Genomic DNA, 20,517 nt, shown 5'->3' with positions numbered 1-20,517 from the left:
TGGCGTTGAAAATTCACGCATGCGCATTGTGTTGACAATTATTATCAACAGAGGCGGACTGGATTTGTAATTAAAATGTATTTATGTTAGTTATATATTTTTTGTATATGCTTATAGTTTTAAGTACATCGTTTTTTAAGTAATTTTTTTCAAAACCTGCTTTCAACCGTTTATTTTAAACGATTCTTTTTATTTTATTAGTGTTTGATGCATTTAAAATTAAACATTGTTAATGAATCGATCTGTTCATGATGAATCTAAGAAAATTTTGTTGACAAATTCTTGAGATATTACATAAATTAAAAAAGATATTCTTTAGTGCCCATAAAGTTTAAACGCTGAGTGACTCTATTTTCAGTAATCAAATTATAAAAAAAAATGCTTTGTTTCAGTAAAAAATATTATTATATTAATTGAAGATTAATTCTTTCCACTTTAATTTAAAGCATAAATTCTACGGGTGCTAACAGAAAATTAGAGAGATACCTATTACGTTATAACTGAAGGCCTTTATAATATTATGAATGAATTATATGACAATCAAAATTTGCAGTTTTAAAATATTTTGATGAAGAAGCTATTAAAGTAGGAGTTGCATAAAATATTTAATTATTAAAATTTTAACGAACATTAAGATTGGCGAACCGGCTAGTCGCCAAAGGCGGCTAGTAAATAATAAAAATTGCATGGGAATTAAAATGAAATGATTTAAAGAATAAACCATAATAACTTTTTTTAAAAAGAAGAAGAAGCAGTGAAAAATATACGGAAAAATAGTTATTTTCTGATTTTTCTCTATAATTAATTAAGAAGTATTTTTCAGATTTATGATTTCAATAAAACAGATTTTATGTTTAGTGGTTTGATTTTCTTACTTTTATGTCATTTAGACATGTACACTTACTCAATCTCTAACAATTCTGAGCTGGAATTGAAAAAACTCACTAACTTCTCTTTCGAGTAAGTTTTTTCTCACTCCAACTATTGTTAGAGTTGCAAATGTCTTCAATACTCTAAAATCATAGAAACAGCTGAAAGAGATTATCGACATAATATTGCCAAAAAATAAATATAATATAAATATTTGAAAAAAGTAATTACGATTCGGTAGCCTCAAAGAATAAACTACCACTAATTAAAATGTAAACTAGACATTTGTTTTCATTGTAACTATATCATATTTTGATTTAGGCTTCTAACAATACCCTTTATTAGTCTATTAATTCTTATAAAAATTAGTGGATGGCTACAATGTAAATTAAATAAAGGAATATATTCTGTATAACTAAGAACAAAAAGCAACTTTTATAATTACATTTAGAGAAAGGTTATAAGAATTTTATATGAAAGAAAACATACTTAATTTAATTGATTCGTATCAAAAAGATGTAACGATTCCAATTCTTTTCAGAACAATTCGTCTTTCTGCATTTTTAACTGTCATAGTTTCTGCTACATGAAATATTAAATCCCAATATTCTTATCTCTAATATTTTCGTTTTGTTACGTCTCAAGATAATAAAATTAATTAACTTACGTCCCATGAAAAATTAATGCTTTTCTTCGCTTTAATGACATACCAAAGATTCTTCCAATAATAATAATAAACATAATTTTCGAATAACTGGATTTCGGAAGAATTATTGGATGATTCAATGTAAATACAGTACATTTCGTTAAGAAGATAAATTAATCATAACTTTATACGAAGTCGTGAATATGTCTGAATGGATAAACAAAGGAGTACATTAATTGAATATAAAATAAGGCTATTTAAAAAAAAAAAATGTTTGCAAGAATATTCTGGTTAAGAACTCCAGCTCAGAATTATTTTATTTTTAACGATATCTTAACATTATATTCAAGAAACTTCTACAGTAATCAATCATTTCAGGAAGACTGTCAGTGTTAACATTTTAAGAATACTAATCTAATACTTAAATTTCTTAAAGAAAACTGTCAAAAGTTCATATAAAAAACAATTTATTCTATTTTTCTCCGCTGAATATTTTATTTCTTGAAACACATGAAGGGGAAAAGATAAACATCTCATCTCTACTTTTTTATAGTTCACAAAATATTTGCTTTTGAGATAAGGATTTTTGTAATCATATTTTCTGAAATAGAAGATCAGGATATCATGTTTCACGGTTTCATTTACTTTACCCTTAAAAAAAGAGCTTATTGAAGAGATTAATAAAATGCTATTTTTCATAATATACTTTTCTGGAATGGAATTTTATAACAAGTTCTTAATCAAAATACATAAATGGAAAAAAATGAAATAATAATCAATAAAAAGAATCGCCTCCTAACTTTGTGATATTCCAAATATTTTAATTGAAAAATGCAGTCTTGTTAAACTTCATGAATAAATTTGACATTTTGAAAATATTTCTCTTGAAACTTACAAAAAAAAGAAAATATTAATAGAAAATGTGTTTGCATCCACGTTTAGTTTAATAAGTCGTTATAATAATGTCGAGCTAAATTTTCAATAAAGGCTGATTCAATAATTTCAATCTAATTTCCATGTTTTCATTAATTTTATCAAGTAAAGGGGGATATATTCCCAAAAGGAAAATTTACTCAAATTCAGGAATTCATAAAGGAACAGCAAATATATGATTTCCCTAGAATTTATACCAAATTATGGTTGTAAATAACAAAATAATTATAATATTAAATAACAAAATAATAATCCTAATAATAACAAAATAATGATCTAATTAAAATTGCCAAAATAAGGAAACTATTATGATCATTGCATATTTTGTGATTCCATCTAATGTAAATAAATATACAGCCATGTTTCTGTATTTAAAATATAAAGCAAAGAATATACAGGGTGTTCCGAAAAAACGTGGACAAAATGACATGGCAGATCAGTCATACAACAAGGATCAAAAATCGCATAGGAACATGGGGTCGCAAAAGCCTGTAGAGGGCGCGAGAAGCACGAGAGGGCGTTGCGGTGTAGACACGAGCCGAGCAAAAGGAGACTAAATTCACGTGGATGCGTTGTGGCGTGGATGCGTGGGGCGTAACATGGCTAGTTACACGCACCGCGAATTGGCTGACATGCATTTAGTTTACGGCATGGCCAACTGCAATAGACGAGAAGCCTTGCGAATATATCGTCAAAAAATATCCTAATAGAAAGATGCCTAGCCGCTCATTCTTTGCCACTATTCACCGAAGATTGTGTGAAACCGGCTCGTTAGACGTGCACAAGCCAGATTCAGGTCGCCAACGAATATCTCGGACAGTTGATGCTGAAGAAAGAGTTGTCCAAGCACTTCAGCGTAATCCTTCAACAAGTATACGAGTTGTATCCCGAGAGACCCATATTCCCCAAACTATCGTCTGGCGCATTGTACACGACGAAGGACTTTACCCATATCATTTACAACGCGTCCAGGCACTTCAACCGGGAGACTACAGCAGTCGTATTGATTTTGCGCGGTGGTATGTGCAAGAAAAAGCTGCCGACCGACATTTCGCTGCAAGTGTTCTGTTCACGGATGAGGCTCATTCTCATTAGAGGGTGTGATGAATTGCCACAACTTACATAGGTGGGCAGATGAAAACCCGCATGCCACACGTCCGCAAGCCGCACAACGAAGATTTTCCGTGAACTTGTGGGCTGACATTGTATTAGACTGTTTACTTGGTCCGTACATTCTACCAGACAGACTGAACGGTTCCACGTATCTAACATTCTTGCAAGAGGTTCTTCCAAACATGCTGAATAATGTTCTGATGCCTATTCGTCGACGCATTCAATTTCAACACGATGGCGCTCCCGCACATTTCAGTACACACGTCAGAGCACATCTGCAGGCTACTTTTCCTGGCGGCTGGATTTGTCGCGGTGGACCAATTGCATGGCCACCACGATCACCAGACCTGTCTCCTGTGGATTTCTTCTTATGGGGCTTTTTAAAAGGACTTGTGTATGAAACACATGTTGAAACGCCAGAAGACTTGGTAGGAAGAATCGTTGAGGCAGCGGAATGTGTTCGAGATACACCTGGTATCTTTGAGAAGGTGTGCAATTCCATGCAACGTCGATGCCAGGCATGTCTCGATGCATCTGGTAAACACTTTGAGCACCTCCTGTAGGCGCAACGTTTGGTATGCATAAGTCGCATGTCAGTAGGTAATTATCAATAAAATGTTCTGTATTGATTTTGTTTCTCCTCTTTGTGTTATGTATTATTTTAGAAGCCCTTTAGCGGCTCCGCATCGCAGTTGCGACCCCATGTTCCTATGCAATTTTTGATCCTTGTTGTATGACTGATCTGCCATGTCATTTTGTCCACGTTTTTTCGGAACACCCTGTATTTGTCTTTCTATCATAAAAACTGTCCCAATGGGAAAAGAGCAATGACGTGCTTTTGAAGGTGTCATTAATTTTTCAACGGCTTTGCATTTTTCATCATTTTTCCCTTTGCAATAAATAATGGTTTTTTTAATTATAAAAATTCCAAATTTTGTTAGCAAATATTGAAATATGAAACTTTTTTATTGAATTATTGAAACGATCATGCAAAATTTAATTTTGCATTTTTCGAATAAAAGACTGGAATATAATTTCATTCAGAACAATACTAGGTATATCAGCTACTATAAAAGTAACTTCCACTTTCAAATTCAGTTTTATTTGCTACATGGCTTGGTATATTTATCAGTATTTTGATTTTTTTTTCTACGTAATATTTGTTCGTTTTCCGAGCCCATAATTAAGAACATCCCAATATGCACTACAGGTTCGCTGTTCTTATCTCATCCAAGGTAAAACAACACTTTCTCGCTCTTGAGTGAAAATTGCAGATAATTTACCAGCCTTAACCCAGATAAAATGGAACCCAACTTCACCAATCGACATGCTGAATGGATTTCTTTTTATGATTAAATTATATTCTTTTGTTAATGATGTTTTCGACAGACAATAGTTGGAAAAACAATTACTAATAAATAGTCAATCCCCAATATGAAGTGAAATGATTACGGTACATTGTAATCAATTACTACATACACTGAAACCTAATGCCTTATCGATTATTTCAAAATACCTCAAAGTCCCTATGCAATTTATCCAAAAGACGATTGCTTGAAATGAATGATCCAAATGAAAAATCGGTAGCAAGTTGAAGTATCAAATAATGACCCGTTTGTGGCTTCTTATAATATGGAAAGAGATAATTCTTGAATATATCTAGAATATATCTAAAATATATCTGAATATATCTTGAAGTATCTAGAATTAACTTTTGAATTTCAATAAATTCCTAGAGAATATTAAAGCAAGAAATATCTATATCATCATTCAATGACATATATGAAGCTTCCTGATATATATATAAATGTACAACTTATAATTACTTACTCTATATTAACGACTATATTTAATTATTATATTCAATTAAATTTGTTGTATATATGCATGAATTTTATTAAAAGACAATTAATAAATAAAGAATCGCTGCTAATAATATTGTTACTAAATTTCCCGGGGTTCGTTTGGATAGTGGGAGTTATATGGTGTGGAGAACGCTCAATCAGCAGCAGAAAATAAAACAACGACGTTTATTTACACGAAGACACACAGGACAGCACAAAGACGACAACTATATACAGCATAGAAGACGATTATCTTCAGCCGAGACGTGCAGCCTACAACAAGACTCTACTGCAGACAGTTGCGCACAGCTTAGTTCGGCACTAGCTTGACTCCGTCGCTGCTCTGCTAATCCCTGAAAGACCAGTTCTTCACCGTTGATTCCGACTACTATCCTCTGTCGCTTCCGACTACTCTTCTCTGTCGCTTCCGACTACGACTCCCGCACTACTCCGGCAGCTGCAGGCTGCTCCTTTTATAGGTCTCAGGAGGCGGGGCTAGAAGCCTCTCAACCAATCAGGAACGCTCGAGGCGTATCTTGGTTCCTACTGGACGGGTCGGGAAAATTCTCGATGTTTCGGGTATAATCTATTTTGGCGCCAAAATCGCCAAGTTTGTCGCCAAGCTCTGGTACCTCCTATGGAACCAACTATGCTGGGAAGCCGCATCACAGATTCGTAACAATATAATGAAGTTCTTCACCACTCTCATTATTATAAAATACTTCTCATAAAACAGTAATTTCTAGGACATTTTTGGTCTAAAAAAGTCGCCAAAAGTAATTACTTCACTTGCTGAATTCATTCAGATAAATTGGATAATCATAACGCTGCAGCAGCAATCCCTACCGTAGGTGGTACATCCCATCGGCAGGGATTAATCAACCTTGCACAATACCTCCAGAGTGGTAACAAACAAGTGGTGGCTATAACCTCCAGAGTGGTAACAATCAATGACCATACAGGAAGCTTCTCATCCCCAAACCTGAGGTGCCTCCAAAGATAGGGGGCCCTAAAAGAATATTTTCCTTATACTTGTGAAATAAATATAAATGTTTTCTTTGTTGCAGGGATCATTCATTATTTTCATTGCTTGTGAATAAAAAAAAAATCTTATAATCTTCAACTTGCAAATTGGCATTAAGGTGTTTTTTTAAGTAAATAAAGTGTTTGCTGATTGGTAAAAAGGATTATGACACAAATAGACATGAAATAAAGAGCGATGATATTGCCATTCAATAACTTATGCATGGTATATAGGGCATTTTGTAACTGTTTGTGCGAACTTTAAAGTTGGAAAGAACTCATCTAAATAAACGTAAATCGATATATAAAGGATGAAAAAATGTCATATCCTTAGGGCCTGTCTCTTACAGAGGTCGATGGGATAGTCTGATTTCTGAAACCTTCTCAAATCTACCAATGAGATTTTTAAAAACGAAAAAAAGCTTTATCTGTGCTAATAGTCTTATCTATGATCTCAAAGATCTTATAGCTAAAATGTTGTTTCTGTCAATTTACACCAATGATTTGAATTATATAGCTTCATCTGTGCCAATAGTCTTATCTATAATCTCATAGTTAAAATGTTGTTTCTGTCAATGTACACCAATGATTTGACTTATATAGCTTCATCTGTGCCAATAGTCTTATCTATGATCTCAAAGATCTTATAGCTAAAATGTTGTTTCTGTCAATTTACACCAATGATTTGACTTATATAGCTTCATCTGTGCCAATAGTCTTATCTATAATCTGATAGTTAAAATGTTGTTTCTGTCAATGTACACCAATGATTTGACTTATATAGCTTCATCTGTGCCAATAGTCTTATCTATGATCTCAAAGATCTTATAGCTAAAATGTTGTTTCTGTCAATTTACACCAATGATTTGAATTATATAGCTTCATCTGTGCCAATAGTCTTATCTATAATCTCATAGTTAAAATGTTGTTTCTGTCAATGTACACCAATGATTTGACTTATATAGCTTCATCTGTGCCAATAGTCTTATCTATGATCTCAAAGATCTTATAGCTAAAATGTTGTTTCTATCAACGTACACCAATGATTTGAATTATATATCATTTGCGGTAGCACTTGCAGACAGTTTTCACTTTCTTGTATACGAAGTATAGAAAAAATAATACTGAAGTCGTCAAAAAAAAAAAAAAAAAAAAAAAATCGAATTCGGAAGTTTGACAAATTTCCACGTCTCAAACCTTTTTTAGTAAATAAAAAAAAGATTTAGAGGAGATCATGCATGCTGGTTTTAATTTATTACATAAAACATGTTTCTTAAATTGGTCGGTTTTTCATTTCATTCTTTATTTGTTATTCTTTTACTGTCATGCATTACAGATTATTGCACTTGTCAAGATTTGTTTTATCATCATTAAAATTTGCATCTTAAGTTTTCCAAAATTCTGTATAGGAAAAGTGATGGTAAAATTTTTAGAAGACTTTCGGTAGTTGCAATTCTTTAAGATGCATCTCTTCCATTATAAGAATATACTGTCCATTTTAATGGTGGACCAATGCCTAATTTCCAAATAATCAGAGATAAGAATAAAAATGATTATACGACTTTTAAAAGCTCTATATTACTCTATATTTAAACTCTATACGACATGAAAATTATATTTTTTATCATTTGAATTAATAAATGTATTTAAAAAAAATTACGATATTAAAATAGCCCACCACCCCCGTCTTATTAGCCATATTTCATAAAATTTTCTTAACACATTAATATTTTAAACAAAAAAAAAAGAAACTTCATTCGTCTGCAACTAAAACTAACCGAATTATAAAGCCTTGAACACCCCCAATTTAGGCAGTCAACGATCTCCTCCAGTAAGAACAGCTCATTTATATGTTCATCTATTCTCAAGAGACCATTGAAACTGTCAAAAGTCGCCTAAAATATAAATTTTCTAAATTTCATAATCCGATCTTTTTTGTTGATGGTTCAGAAAAGTGAAACTTCTTTGATTAAAATATTGTAATATTTCAATATTCAATTACCCTAAATATGACTAATAAAAGCTGGAAAATGTATAAAAAATGAGTCCTTCTAATTTTTCAACAATAAATGTATTGAAATGAACAACTTAAAATATAAATTTTTTTCCTCATAGAAAGTCTTTATTCAATTAAAAATATTTACCTATTGCTAAAATTTTAAAAATATATGCTGATTTACGAATAAAATACGGTTCTATATTTGTTTACTCTACTTTAATGTAACGTTTCTTTTATTAAACTACACAATCTTTTACAAATTGGATAATTAAATAGCATGTAGGATGATGAAATTTTCAGAAATTTTATTTATTATTATCAGTATTAGTTTTTTTTTAATATTTATAAATACCACAAAAAAAAGATTTAATATATTTTTACAAGTAGTCTTGATGCAAAAAAATATACATGAATTGATTAACTTATATTTATATCATTGATGTATGTTTTTCTTTTCTTTAGAGCTGATTTAAACTCAAAAACTACTTTTTCCTTTCAAACATGTATCATAAAATCGCATCAATCATATTTTGTTACACATTCCATAAGTTATTTCAATGCTTCACCAAATTTAAGCGTCACTTTTCATACAATACAATACCAGGAAAAATCCAAAGGGACACGCTTTTATATTCCCATCGCCTATGGTTGAAAAAACATGTCATGGCAATTTTCTTCTCTTGTTACCAGTTTCCCCCTAGCAGGGCAACGACCTGCCTTTCAAATTCTTTTCTGGACGTGTCCATATTCTACGATGAACTTTGGTCCGATGGCATGATATTTTCTATCACCAAAAAATATGAAATAGTAGTAAAATATCTTTAAGCCTATAATAGAAAAGTTTTATTATACATATATATATATGTATATATTTACTTTAAATTTTAAATGATGTCACCAAATAATTTCGTAATTTTATTTTCTATAGTTACTTTATTTTATTACGATATTACAAATAATTTACTTATTTGTTTTTGTCATCTAAATTAATGGATTTATTGTATATTATTTATATGTTTATTTCTATCATATTAATTTACAAAGTTGTGAATGGAATCATTAATAATTTTGAAATATTGTGTCGCATATATTCCACAGATGTTATAGAAAAGTATTTGAAATTATTTCATTTTTAGGTTGGATTTTTTAAAAAAACTTTCTGTGTTCCTTTTTTTCTAAAACTGTCCTCTATCTTTTGTTTGTTTTTGTTAATTATTAAAAAGAATTAACAATAACTAAACATTTATAGCAGAAAACTTTATAGCACATACAGTGCTGGTTGATTTTACGATCCTTTGGCAAGAAAAAAGTTATCAATATTATATTTTTCAAACCATCCCGATGCTTATAAATATGTACGCAAATGTTAAAAAAAAAAAAAAAAAAAAAGATGTGTAGTGCAGAATTCGATGTTAAGTGTTAAACTGTTAACAGAAAATAAATTTTATATATTAAAAAGTTATAGTTTTTTTCTATAAACTGCTGCATTTATCTCTATATGCATATAATTTTTTTATGGATTAAAAAAGTTTCTAAGCATATTCACTGCAAATTATTTTCAACAATATACTTGCTATAATTAGGCTTGTAGCAAGTATAATTTTTCCAACTAATTACTACTAATTTTTAGTTTCTACTAATTTCTCCAAAATACATTCAATATATATTGCATTATATTTTTTGAAGGCCAAAAGCAATAATTAAGTCTTAAAACCATTAATTTTCCATTTCATATCATTAAAAACCATAATGGTTTAGTAAAATCAATTTTAATCAAAATCGCAATTAGTCAATGAATCAAATTTTAAAAAATTAGTCAATCATGCTACTTCAGAGGAACAGGGTGAATTCGATTTTAGTGGATAAACTCGATAGAGAACTTTCGATTGCATTCCTCTATTTTGGAGATTCACAATTAAATTCTATGAAAATTTCTCACTTTCTACGCTATTAGTTACGTTTTTACATGAACAAAATAAATATAGAGAGAGAAATCGAGGCATGACAGGACGAAACAACTACGCTCTTTCCTTATTGAGATCTTTGAGAGCCACAATATCATTAAAAGACACCAAAAGTTGCCATGGCTTCTTCTATCGGCAGATTTAGCTTCTGCTCATGGACTACTTGAAATCAAAAGTGCGTTAGTCACGATCGGAATCGAAAGATGTAATTCACCCAGAAGAATGCCCTCATGCCTGTAAAAACAGCTCTCTGCTTTCGCTTGTATTGTCACTCACCTTCAATGTGTTGCATCCTGTTGTAGAAGCAAAATTAAAAATTTATTCTTGTAATGAAAATATTAAATTTCCCTTCAGTTTATGTACAAATTCGTTAACTTATACTAGTGCTTTTTTGTTGCAATTTTTTCTCGTGTAAAAAAAAAATCTATATGCTTAGAATTTTTACACCAAGTTGTTTTTTAATTCGATAATATTTTATTTGTTTTTAAATATGAACCTTTTTCTCTCTCGGTGTATATCGATAACATTTCTATTGTTCATTTCCTACCATCAAAATAAATTTATCTTTGAAAAATGCTAGTAAAAATTAATGTAGTGTAGATGAGGTTTTTAGCCAAATTGTATACATTTGTAATTATCTCTGAATTTTCCTATATTTTATGATTTAAAAAGACTGGTGCTGATATTTCCGTTTGTGTATTGTAAGAAAATCTATTCAAATCATTGTGTTTATCTTTTTAACCATAAAAAAATCGAATACGTAGTAAAAATGATGCGAGATCATCCTTTTGTATATTGACTACGATTTTCTGATGATCTTTCAGAATCCCTGATATACACTATTCTATTCGGCAGAAGATAGAACATTCTGATTCAAACATTTTCTGGTTTTTCTCTCTAGACAAGTATAATCTCGAAAACCAGAGAATTTCATGCATGGATAAAAAAATATACAAAATATTCACCCTTTAATGCTTGCAACTGAATTTTTTTAAACCTGAATACATATCCTTCATATGAATACATATCTTAAAATATTTCCTTTTATATTTTTAAAAAAAAAAAATTATACTTTATATCGTACCGATAAAATCAGTCAATTCTGAATCCTGCAGAATAATTGCAAAGGAATTCTGTAGATGGCAGCACAAAAATGTAGTGTAATGCTGCATGAATGAAATCTAAACACAATATGAATGAATCAGTTTCTAAGAAGTACGTTATATGAAGTTGATTCATTCATGAATTCAAAATGGGGAATGAATGAATGGATTCTACTTCTTCCCCAAGTAAAAATTGTAGTAAGAACATTTTTCTTTGTTGAAGATATATATTCTCAGCGAATGAACGTGGGATTCAGTTCTTTTCTTTTGTTTTATATTTGTAAAGTAGGAATTTTGAAACTGAATTTTTCCATAATTTTTAATGTATTTAATTTTTTTTTAATTTTAAACAATAAAACTTTCTTGGTGACAATAGCTATTTTAGTATTTTCCGAACTTTACCATTAGCTAATTAAGGTATGTAACTTCGTTCAAGATTAATTTTTTTTGGAAAACGCTGGAAAACAGTTATATTTTTGAATATTTGCATAAAAAAAAGATTTAAAAAACATCTATAAAGCCAAAATATATAATTTAAGTGGCAAACGTTTTTTTAAGAATTAAAAAAAGTGTGTGGGGGGGGGTTCTCTGCAAAGTGTAAAACAAAATTCTAGTTAGAGGTTCGTCAAATGATTTTTTTTTTTTTTTTTTTTGAATTTTGAAGATAGTGCAAAATATATATTATTTAACTCCTGAACTTAAAAAAAAAGTTATATTTCTATCCATTCTTAAATAAATCGATAATAGCACGAAATCTTCATTTTTTTTTTCACTTTGTTACGCACTTAAACAACTATAAAAAAATTTCTAAATGATAAATTACTTATTCTCTAGTTCAGGAACTGCAGAGCAGATAGAGAAACTGTTATACCAAATTTGAACAAAAAATATGCTTTAGATTTTAACATAAGAGATTTTTCGTAAGAAAACTCTATCAAAGATTAGAATTTGAGAAAATAGCATCTGACGACGTAAAAATAGCATTAAAACGCATATAAATGCAAATATAAAAAATCAATGTAACTTCCCTAAAGTAGGCTTAGAAACAAAATTCTAACAGTTTTATATAAAAAAAACATGTCCAAACATTAAAATCATTAAATAAAAAAATTCACTATTTCGCAACATATTAACTTTTTGATGTAATCACCTAACAGTAAATTTATGAGCACTACATGGTAGTTCTAAGTTGATAAAAAAAAATTGACTACAGTCTCGACAATGCTTGTAACAATGAAATATAAATTAAGGAATGTGAATCAGAAAATAATAAAAATAAAATAGTTTCTTTTTAAAGCATGTTTTTATTAGTGTATAATTTTTGTCAAAATCTGAAGGTCAAAACAAAAATTTCAAAAACATGAAGTGCTAAAAACAATGAACTAAGGAAATTAATCAATGAATATCACAAAAGATCACAATTCTTAAATATTTTTTTTAATTTAAATATATTATGAATATGATTAAAATTCAAGGTTTACTATTTGACTTTAAAAGCATGCTCTTTAAAGACATTTTTATCGTTATTATTGTCAAGTATATATTATTATAAACACAAAATTTTAATAATCATTTCGCATTATCAATATTTGATTGACCTAAAATCTTTGGTGTATTGGATACATCGTTTCGATGTTAGTGGAAAATTAATATTCGTCAAAATCACACGATAAATGAAAGCTTGCAAGCTATTTAAACATACACCTGAACTATTTAGTTTCCATGTTTGCTACTAACAACTTACATTTCGTTTATGATTTGCCCAAGCTTCATCAGCCGGGGACAGGCATTATCGTTCAGCTTTCAACAGCGACACAATTTTTTTATCCTTATTATTTCTAATGGAGAATACTAAGTACGAAAAAAAAAACACATTACTAAAAATTACTAATCCGTGATTATGAAGGGGAAAAAAAGGCTGTTTAATTAATAAACAAGTTGTTAATAAATCATCTCATTAATTTATCTAAAAGCAACAACTTCCTATTTTTTATGGCTTTTGATAAAAAGGCAACAAAATATTCTGAACTCAAAGCCTTTATTCAAATAAAAGCAGCTTACTTGATGGAAGTATTAAATTTAATCTGTGTTTAACTATCATCACAGTGTTTGAGCTTGTATTTTTAATTCTAATGAAAACTTGATGATAAACCAATACAGATACATGAATTAAAAAAATCTCTTGCAGTATATTTCCCTCTAATAACTTCTTGATATTAATAAAATATTAATAAGATTTTTTTTTTTTTTTTGAAATGCAGCAACGACGAAAATTTTGAGAAAAATTTACCGGTTCTATTATGTGGATATTCGCTTTTTATACAATCCTAATTTGAAGATGAAATATTAATTTTCATTACGAACAAAAACAAGAAGGAAGTATTTTTTATTAATGCTCTTCAGTATTTTCATTTTCTTACATATAAATTATACAAAAAAAAAACATGTTATTATTCGCAATCCGGATTTTTTTTATAAATATATATAACTATAGGAATAATTATATATAACTATAAAAATAATTATTATGTATAAATAATTATTCTTTATGATGACTTTAAGAAGTAACCAACTTAATAATCGAAATTTCTATTAGAACCTCTTTGCTTAAACGGAACAGCGTTAATTTAATTAAACTGGCATTGAAAAAATTAGTATTTATCAATTAACTGTATTAAATGGATAAATAAAAATCAATAAATAATTAAAAATTGTAATATATTATTACAATTATATATTATAACAAAATATCAATATTAAATGCATAATAAATAATGTTTTGATGCCAGAATTTTTTAATTCCATTTGTGATTATATACAATAATATAATAACTATAATTACAATAGATGAATCTTACGAAATTTGAGGCTTGTGTAAGAAATATTGTGCGTTTAAACAAACATTAGTAAATTCAAACAATCACAAATGGCCCCTGTCTTGTTACAAAATATGTAGTCGCTTATCCATAAATTATTTAGAGAAATAATTCGTCGGAATGTTTGTAAAATTAACTAGTTAAATCCAACAAAGTATTTATTACGAAATAAAATTCCATTTTTCTGGAATTCATTATATTCTGTTAGTGGCATTACACTGAAGACCCAGAAAATTTGGTATAGCAGGTCGTATGCAAATAATGGAAGTATTCAACCAATCAGCGTAACGCAATGTGGTCGACAGTGCGTATATGTGACAACAGGTGCCTGAGGAGGCTATTCCATCGATTCTTGCTGTTACAATGGCAGGTTATCAAGATTTAAGTGATTTTCATCGAAAACTGATCGTCGATGCACGAGAGATGGAGCCACAGCATTTCCGAAGTAGCGATGAATTTTGGATTTTTGATCACGACTTTTTCAGCTTTACCGCGAATGTCAAGTTTTCGGTAAACTTCAAATCTCCGACAGCGGTGCGGCCAAAAAAAGACTTTGACAGAACGGGATCATCGATGGCTATAAAAAATCGTTACACGATATATACGCTTCACACTTTCTCAAATTGCTGCGGATTTGAATGCAGAGTCATCAACAAGTGTCAGCGTTTGAATGCAGAGTCGCCCTAATTGATATGGGCTTTCTCAGCCGCAGACCATCTCGTGTACCATTGTTGACTCAGTGGCACAAAGCTCTGCACCTTGCCTGGGCTTGCCAACACCGTCATTGGACTCTTAATGATTGTAAAAATGTTGTCTGGTCTGGTGAGTCACGGTTCCAATTGTATCGGGCGGATGGTCGTGTGCCGGTGTGGAGAAAACCCTATGAATCTCTCATGCCTACAAGGAACTGTTCAAGCTGGTGGAGGCTCTGTGATGATATGGGGCGTGTGCAATTGGCATGAAATAGGACCGTTGATACGTCTAGATTCGACCATGACAGATCAGAGGTACGTTAACATCCTTTCTGACCACTTGCATCCATTCATGTCCAGTGTGCATTTCGACGGACGTGGACAATTCCAATCATTCACCACCCCAATAGGACTACACTATCTGCCAAGTGGCTTGAGGAGCACTCTTCTGAAATTCGTTCTTTCTCTTACCCACTTTAATTCCCCTGATATGATTATCGAGCATATCTGGGATGTTTTGCAACGTGCTGTAATTAGGAGGTATCCACCACCTCGCACACCCATGGCTTTGAGGACCGCCCTGCAGGAATCGTGGTGTGAACTGTCTACAGAATTTCTTCACAAATTAGTTGAATCCATGCCATGCCATGTTGCGGTACTTCTGCGTGTTCGTAGGGCTACATGATATTTATTAGATTGGTGTACCAGTTTCTCTAGCACTTCAGTGTATATGAGTTAACGAGTAAATATTTTAGTTTATTCCAAGGACAGAGAATTTTCCCCACTTTCAAAAGTAGCGAATGTTAATAAAGTATTATGGCAATTGAGTTTTTTTTATTTTACTTGATATCATATTTTTTTTGCTACTGACGAATTTTTTTAATATACTTTCATATTACAACAATGTAGCAAACGATAATTATTTCAAGGAATGCATGATCAACAGCATTTCAATGCCAAATAAAAAAGCTGCCGAAAATTTGAAATTTGTGAATGCGCCCTTAAATGCATCGTTTTGGAAGCAATAGAGAAAACTTAATGTAAAGGGGAAATTATTCGTAGAAATGAGCTAAATTTTTGCATATCCCCCATAAAATTATCTTGCCCTTTCGAAATATGCCCAAATTTAAATATATTGCAATTTAAAAAATTTTTAACTCTAATTTTGTAATTTTTTTTACATATTAAGAATTATTTTTTCATTTTAAGTATGTAGAATACATTGTACTTTCATAGAAAAAACGGTTTAGATCAATAACTGTATTGATGTTTAAAATATGAGTAAAACTTCAAAATTTTAACATTAGAAAGTCAACATTTTGTTATCTCATAATTTCGGAATGAATGGACCTAAACTAATAAAACTTGGTTTCTGGAGATAATTTTTAATGTAATTTTAAAATTTGATGAAAAAAATGGCTGCTATCATAGGAAATTTTGAGGTTTGCTCCTATTTCAATATATAGAGGTACCTTACGAAATTTTTAATTCAAAATTTTTTGTTAGGCCTTTTGTAAATGACACCTATTTATTAAACGATGAACGATGCAAGAATAAAGCTGGGTGGCTCCTTTTTTTTTCCTCAACTGTATGAATGCACGCATATATGTATGTATGTATATGGAACAACTAATGAATATATAATGTAACCATTCCATCTATAATTCTCTCTCTTATATATATTTTATTGTAAATATATATTCACAATTCTTTCTGGCAGATAATTGAATAGTCCACAAGCAATGATTAAAAACATGATAAATATTTCACAGCACTGAAGTTTGATAAATATATATTTATTTAAATTCAGTTCAATTTTACAAAAAAGCAAAAAGCAGTTCTAGTGAAAATCAGAAAGCCACAACTCATAATTACAATTTCAACCAAAAATGTTAGTTAATTTTCAGAAAATGGATTTCAAGATGAAAATATTACAGAGCATTTAGATTCCTTTATACTAAATAAAACTACTGTCTCATTATACACTAAATTTTTAAAAATCTATTCGTTTTTGTTTTTTTTAAAGATCTGAAGAATGTATTAAATTACTTTTAATACTTACTTTGTATTAAATCACTTTAATACTTTCATCTTGAAAGAAAGTTCATTGTCTGAAAAGTGATTAGCATTTCTTGTTAAAATTATTCTTATGAAACCTGGATTATTTATTTTGATCAGAATTGCTTTCTATTTTGAAATATAAAATGCATTTCCTATTTTCTTTTAATGTTTAACCAGAATCTTTATTATAAATTCCATTTAATTTCTTCAAAAATTAAGACATCTCTAGCATTTCAAATATATTTAAATCTAATTTCAACTTCATTTTGAGAAAATTCATTAGGATGTATTATTTTTTTTTCTTACAGGCCTTTCAAAGTATTTTATGGAAGAATGTATCTTATAATACTATTTTAGTTGAATATAAACATATATTTTGATGATGAAATGAAGAAAATTTCATATTTTCATCCCTTTTTGCTTATTTCAAAGTTCACTATCTCCTTAAAAGACTTATGTAGAATGACTTTGGATAGAATTTCTTTATTATATTAGCACTTCAAATCAATTTGTGTTTAAAATAAAAACATTTTAGACGTAGCCTTTAAATTAACTGAAAAAATAGGACAAAGAACATTTGGTGGAAAAATTTTGAAATGAAGAGTTGCGAACATATGTTATCCGATAAATATAGAATGTGTGCCATGGCATATTTAAAGAAATTGAAAAATATAAGAGATGCAAAGGATTAAATCTCACACCTTTTAAAACTTTGATATTCATTAAATTCTTATCAGCATCTTGCTGGCAATTCCATTGGAAATTTCTTCTGAATATGATTCTTTTACATATTTAATACATGTTACTAGTGGAAAAAGGTTCGTAAATTAAAAAATTTACACAAATGAAAAAATTTCGATCAACAAATAAAATTCAAAGCTGAAACAAAACCTGTAAACGTTTATACAATCTAAGAGGTGTGAAATTCTTCAAGTTAAAATATTCAGGTAATGAAAGAGTTTAACAAATTTATATCAAATTGAAATAACAATCTCCTATGCAAAGAAATCATTATTAGGGCATGTAACTAATTACCTTTAGCCAGTTGTATTGCTTACGTTTTTCATAATCTGCAGAGCTTTTAATTAATCTAAAAATAATTTAAAGCTTTTAACAACTATAAAATAATCAGATAAATTCCACTGAATTTTAATATTAATTCTGCCAAATTTCTTCCTAAAATTTTTCAAATCCATAAAAACAGTATGACAGTGCTCTGAATAAATATTATGTATTTACCAATCACATATGTTTTACAATGTTCTTGAGATGCCAGGTTGATTAAAACGATTCATTTTATCACAGAAGTAAAAACTTATTTTAAGCTTGCACAGCAAATTTAGTTATGCTTGGGAAGTGATAAAATTGATCCAGTTGTTATGAAGGGGGGATTCTATCAAAATTGGAAAAAAGAGACAAGTAATCTTTGATAAAGTATTAAAGTATGTATCATTAACCTTCAAATAAAATAAAATGCATTTGGTGTTCAGCCAGTTGGGGTCTTATGTCACAAAGTTATTGATGAAATCACACAAAGAAATTTTACATCATATATATCATATATATATATATATATATATATATTGAAAATGGAGTTTAGTGGAAGGTAAGGGGATCATATCGACAATTGATGAAAGACAGCAGGAGCTTTTATCTCTACTAATAATAAAGATGACTGTGAGTATGCCTGTAGTTTATTGCTCTACTAAACTTGGTACTTATATTGTTTGGATGGGTAGAAATGTGCCCTTTTGATTTTTTTTTTAACTTCAATTACAATTATGATAAAAATTACAGGAAATTTCGACATTTGTTTAGCCATATCTTTGAAAAACATTACAGCTCAAAAATAATTTTTACATCATCAAATCAAAAACATTTATCTTTTCAATGATACCAGCTTTTTCGCCACATTTTATTTTAATTTTAATTTTTAAGTATACATTTAGAAAATTTTATATTTTATTGTTGAAGTGAAACTTAAATAGTTTTCATTGTTGCTACTAATATTTCATCCAGGCTTGTTTTCCCCCAATTATTGGGTTTGCAACTAAGTAATTGCGGATTTCACTCATAGATGGCTTCAGTTGAATTTTTAGGTTTGCAGACGTAGTACAAATGTAAAACACATTTTGTTATTTGATAGTTGGCAATTCAGCTGTCAATCAGTAAAAAAAGTTTTTTGATCGGTTGCCTAGTTTTCGTTTGGCGTTCGTTGAAAGAACGCATCGCACGCTCATAAAAAGTTATGTGCTGTTTATGATGACGAAGCATTAAAAGAACGGCAGTGTCAAAACTGGTTTGCCAAATTTCGTTCTGGTGATTTTTCACTCAAAGATGAAAAACGCTCCGGTCGTCCAGTTGAAGTTGATGACGACCTAATCAAAGCAATAATCGATTCGGATCGTCGCAGTGCAACACGTGAGATTGCAGAGAAGCTTCATGTATCACATACATGCATTGAAAATCACTTAAAACAACTTGGCTATGTTCAAAAACTCGATACATGGGTTGCTCACGAACTGAAAGAAACGCATTTAACGCAACGCATTAACAGCTGCGATTTGCTAAAGAAACGTAATGAAAATGATCCATTTTTAAAACGACTGATAACTGGCTATGAAAAAATGGGTTGTTTACAACAATATCAAGCGGAAAAGATCGTGGAGCAGGCCAGGTGAACCAACTCAAACAACATCAAAAGCTGATATTCATCAAAAGAAGGTTTTGTTATCAGTTTGGTGGGATTACCAAGGAATTGTCTACTTTGAACTCTTACCACCCAATCGAACGATCAATTCTGATGTCTACATTGAACAACTAACGAAATTAAATAATGCAGTTGAAGAAAAGCGGTCCGAATTGACAAATCGAAAAGGTGTATTCCATCATGACAATGCAAGGCCACACACATCTTTGGTCACTCGGCAAAAATTATTGGAGCTTGGTTGGGATGTTTTGCCACATCCAACATATAGTCCTGACCTTGCACCATCTGATTACTTTTTGTTTCGATCTTTACAAAACTCCTTGAATGGTAAAAATTTCAATAATTATGATGATGTCAAATCGTACCTGATTCAGTTTTTTGCTAATAAAAACCAGAAGTTTCATGAACGTGGGATTATGATGCTGCCTGAAAGATAGCAAAAGGTCATTGATCAAAATGGGCAATACATTACAGAATAAAGTTATTTAGTTCCATGAAAAAATTGTCTTTGATTTTCTAAAAAAAAAAATCTGCAATCACTTAGTTGCCAACCCAATAGAATATATTTGAACTTCCAATTTTGATAGCCGTATAACTCAGGCTACTTTCGAAGTATTACACTGTTTTATTTATTGTGCAATGTATTTCCTCAATTTTCTGTCTACATTTTTATATAATTTGTT

Source organism: Argiope bruennichi, chromosome 9 (assembly GCF_947563725.1).
Source record: "Argiope bruennichi chromosome 9, qqArgBrue1.1, whole genome shotgun sequence".
Classification (NCBI taxonomy): Eukaryota; Metazoa; Arthropoda; class Arachnida; order Araneae; family Araneidae; genus Argiope; species Argiope bruennichi.
The sequence above is the reverse complement of the archived record's forward strand: the minus strand, read 5'-3'. Positions refer to the sequence as shown.